This window comes from Ictidomys tridecemlineatus, chromosome 8 (genome assembly GCF_052094955.1).
Source record: "Ictidomys tridecemlineatus isolate mIctTri1 chromosome 8, mIctTri1.hap1, whole genome shotgun sequence".
Classification (NCBI taxonomy): Eukaryota; Metazoa; Chordata; class Mammalia; order Rodentia; family Sciuridae; genus Ictidomys; species Ictidomys tridecemlineatus.
The window spans coordinates 23,475,932-23,479,768 of record NC_135484.1 but is presented as its reverse complement, the minus strand read 5'-3'; the positions used below and the strand labels follow the sequence as shown (position 1 = coordinate 23,479,768).

Sequence of the window (3,837 nt, the reverse complement as noted above, 5' to 3'; positions counted from 1 at the left end):
AGAGGGAGAGAGAGAAACAGAATTTTAATATTTTATTTTTTAGTTATTGGCGGACACAACATCTTTGTTTGTATGTGGTGCTGAGGATCGAACCCAGGCTGAATGCATGCCAGGCCAGCGCGCTACCACTGAGCCACATCCCCAGCCCTAAAAGCCTGTTTTAAACCTTAAGACATTCAGAAATGAATTAAAAGTGTGTGTGTGTGTGTGTGTTAATGAAAATTTGAATAATTTTGTTGTCATTAGAACAATTATTTTTTAATTTTTAAAGAGAGTTCTAGTTTGGAAAAATTTGACAGTATAGTAAAAATAAGTTAATGAATCTTCCCTTTATCTGGAATTTCCAAATACGAATGTTCTAGATGTTTAAAAAAATGAACTACCAACAAGCAGTAGTTATTTTCTCAACCAATACAGTTTTGAAAAGTCTCTGCTACTTGTGTGCTTTGCATTTGCTCCCCTTATAGCATATTTCAATTCACTATCAACATTTCAGTTTCCTAGATGCAAAAGGTTCTCTGGTGGTCTGTTCAATACCTGCTACTTGACTGAGTGATCAATGAGCATTGGAGGAGCATCATGTGTCCAGCTGTTCTGTTGAAATGCTTTCAATTTTTTTCACATGGGAAAAAATCAGTTGAAACAAATCAACCTTTTCAAATGCATTTTTATTCAAGAATCTCTACTGCTGACTTTATTTTCAACACTCAGAGATTAATGGATGCCAATGTAACTAGCAAATACATTTGTAGTTCAGATTTGCAAAGATTTACTCAACTGAAACACTTTTTTAAAAAAGAAAATAACTAAGGCTTAGAAAAAAAAGTCAAAATTTCTTAGGAACCCTATGGACGTGTATTATTTATTTCTTGAAACCAAACTACAGATACTTGATAATCTGCTAATAAAAATTAAACATGGGAGTTCATAACCCAATTGAGTCAAATGTATGAAAGATGATATAGCATGAGCTTTGTAATGTTTTGAACAACCAATAAAAAATATTTAAAAAAATTAAACATGTAAAATTTCCTTACCAACCTTGTGGAAATGGAAATATATTTTCAGAAGAATGACTATGAAGTACTTTGTGGTTTACTCACCATCAAATAAGTTGTTCAGATACTTATGTTACTTCTGACCTTGATCTACTAATAGAGAAACTGTAAATATCCTTTGAATTTTTCACAATGGCTTCACTGAATATGGAATTGACATAATCTTGTTGGCTTTTTGTTTTCCCTTTTGTTTGCTTATTCATCCCATCTATACTCACAGGGCAGTGCAAAGGGATTTAATGTATGCAAGATAAAATATTTTTAATTTTTAAGAAATCAGGGAATGCAGCTGTTCTCTCCTCAGTGTTTGACAGACAACATATTCTCATCTCTCCTTGTGCAGTGCCAGTCACATCACTGAGACAGGATGGTGAAGGTGGAAGTGAACAGATTTGGCCATATTGGCTGCATGGTCAATAGCCTGCTTTCAATTCTGGCAAAGTGAATATTGTTGCCATCAATAACTTCTACATTGGTCTCAACTACATGGTCTATATGTTCAAGTATGATTCCACACATGATACAGTCAAAGCTGAAATGGGAAGCTTGTCATCAATGGAAACTTCATTTCCATCTTCCAGGAGTGAGATCCTGCGAACTACAAATGGTGTGATGCTGAAGCTGATGCATATGTTGTGGAATCCTCTGGTATCCTCACTACCATGGAGAAGGCAGGGTCTGATTTGAAGGGAAGTACCAAAATAATCATCATTTCTTTCCCTTCTGCTGCTGATGGCATGTTTGTGATGCATGTGCACCATGAGAAGTACAACTCGCTCAAGATCATCAGCAACGCCTTCAACTGCTGAATCCCCCTGCTCAAGGTCATCCACAATTTTGACATAGTGGAAGGACCCAGGATCACAGTTCTTGCCATCACTGCCACTCAGAAGATTGTGGAGAGCCTCTCTGTAAAACTACATGATGGCTGTGAGGATGCCAAGAACATCATCCCTGTGGTTCATTGGCTCTGACAAGACCGGAAGCAAAGTCTCCCTGACCTGAATGGGAAGCTCACTGTCCTAGCCTTTCTTGTCCCACCACTGATGTGTCAGTCATAGATCTGACCTGCTACCTGTAGAAAACTACCTAATATGATGACATTAAGAAGGTGATTAAACAGGTATTGGCTGCCCTCCAAGTGCATCCTGGGCTACATGGAGGTCCGGGTAGTCTCCTGAAACTTTAACACTCTGCCCCTGCCACCTTTGATGTTAAGGCTGGCATTGCCTTCAACAGCCACATTGTAAAGCTCGTCTCCAGGTATGACAATGAACTTGGCTATAGTAACAGGTAGAAAACCTTACAGCCATCTTGGCTACCAATTACTCAAGAAGAAAAAGCCTGTGGACCACCTCCAACAAGAACACAAAGAGAAGAGAGAGGCTCTCATCCACTTGGGAGCCCCCAAATCATTTCCCAACACACTAAGAAAATCTTAGGAATTCTCACTGTTGTGTATCAATAAATTTCACTGCACCCCAACCCCCCAAATCAGGGAATTACTATAAACTAATTAATATTAAGCAAAAGTGTGACTGAATTTTATTCACTTTTTAAGCTAAATATTATAGAGTTGTGGTGTTTATGTGTGTTCACACACATGCATGTGTGTGTTTGCATAGCATCCATCAGACTTGGAAAGCAACTTAAGCTTGGAGAAGTATAAAATATCTTCCTACACTCACAGGAGCATTCATGTTACAGAATTTTAGAATCAACTATATGCTATCTAATCAATCACAATCGTGGTCTATTGTTATTGTGAAACTATTAATCAAATCAATGCTATTGATTATTTTACATAGTTAAGAGCTATAAATATTCAAGTAAATAGTAGGAAATATGAAGCACATTTTAATTAAAATTTTAACATTGTCCTAGCAAGCACTGATACTGTTTAGTTAAAATTAACTGAACTGTTTTGTAGCATCCATGAGAATACCTAAAATACTTAGAAAAAGGAATAAAAAGTTAGTGGAACTGATAAGTGATTCAGTGCATATGCATATTGCAAAGCCAATTGCAAGAATATCAACCTAATTCTGTGATAGAATGGAGAACCTGCATAAGGTAAGTAAGGAAAGCTTTAAAAATTTGTAAATTTGTAGAAATTACTTCCTCAATTAGAACATTTATATTTATTATACACTAAAGGTCTTAGAACTTTAATCAGCCTTTATTCTAAAATATGATTTTTCTTGTTATGTGTGAGTATGTTGCTGAAGATCCAAACCAAGGTCTCAGGCATGCTAAGTAAGCACTCTACCACTGCACTACTCTCCCATCCCATAAATGAACAACAATGGTGAAAAATTTTGCACAGTTTGAGATTATATATACATTATTATGGTTTGTAAATCTTCTCTATCCCATAATTAAACAGAGGTGCCACTTACTAATTTTCTGGAGAGAATGGAATATCTGTTGTATAATTCCAAAATATCATTTCCATAAATGCTATGCAATTGGAATTGAAATGGATGAATGTATGTACCTTGTGTTTGTGGATGTGATAGCAGTGGTAAAAATGAGCCATGGCAAAAAGAACTGCTATTCTGTGTGGGCTAGGACTGTACTTATTCATTTCCCCTTCTGATTGTATAACTGCTGTAGTCTCAGCCAAGCATCTCCATACACATGGGATTTCAGAAGGTTAACAGAAAAGGCCACTATGGGATAATAACATGACAACATGCTGCAGTCACTCTGGCCAAATACCAAAACCAGACTGTAAAACAGTAAACCAACTGGAAGGTTTCATGTTAATGTAATATAG

General features: G+C 36.5%; 1 pseudogene; it reads left to right on the top strand.

Moving 5' to 3' along the window:
- The first annotated feature begins 1,425 nt into the window (after positions 1-1,425).
- LOC101960602 (glyceraldehyde-3-phosphate dehydrogenase pseudogene) lies at positions 1,426-2,355 on the top strand (annotated as a pseudogene).
- Positions 2,356-3,837: the final 1,482 nt, after the last annotated feature.